The sequence below is a fragment of the Gekko japonicus genome, unplaced genomic scaffold (genome assembly GCF_001447785.1).
Source record: "Gekko japonicus isolate JY-2015 unplaced genomic scaffold, Gekko_japonicus_V1.1 scaffold4125, whole genome shotgun sequence".
Taxonomy (NCBI): domain Eukaryota; kingdom Metazoa; phylum Chordata; class Lepidosauria; order Squamata; family Gekkonidae; genus Gekko; species Gekko japonicus.
Genome location: NW_015172674.1, coordinates 39,904 through 40,361, shown reverse-complemented (window position 1 = coordinate 40,361; position 458 = coordinate 39,904).

The window sequence follows — 458 nt, the reverse complement described above, 5'->3', positions numbered from 1 at the left end:
AGAGTCCAAAAGACACTGCAGCCCCTCCCCTGCACCCCAGACTGACCCCGGAGCGTACAGAAGAAGAAGAGGGGATGCATTCCCCGCCCTTCACTCAGAGGGGCTCACCATCTCCTTCCCCTTCCCCTCCCTGCCACAGACAGGGGCCGAGAGAGCTCTTTTGGGGACTGCTCCTGGGAGAGCAGCTCTGCCAGGGGAACTTGTGACTGGCCCAAGGGCGCACCAGCAGCTGCACGTGGAAGAGGAGGAGGAGGAGTGGCGGGGGGGGGATCCAAGCCGGTTCTCCCTCCTTCCCCTCCCTGCCACAGACAGGGGCCGAGAGAGCTCTTTTGGGGACTGCTCCTGGGAGAGCAGCTCTGCCAGGGGAACTTGTGACTGGCCCAAGGGCGCACCAGCAGCTGCACGTGGAAGAGGAGGAGGAGGAGTGGCGGGGGGGGATCCAAGCCGGTTCTCCCCGA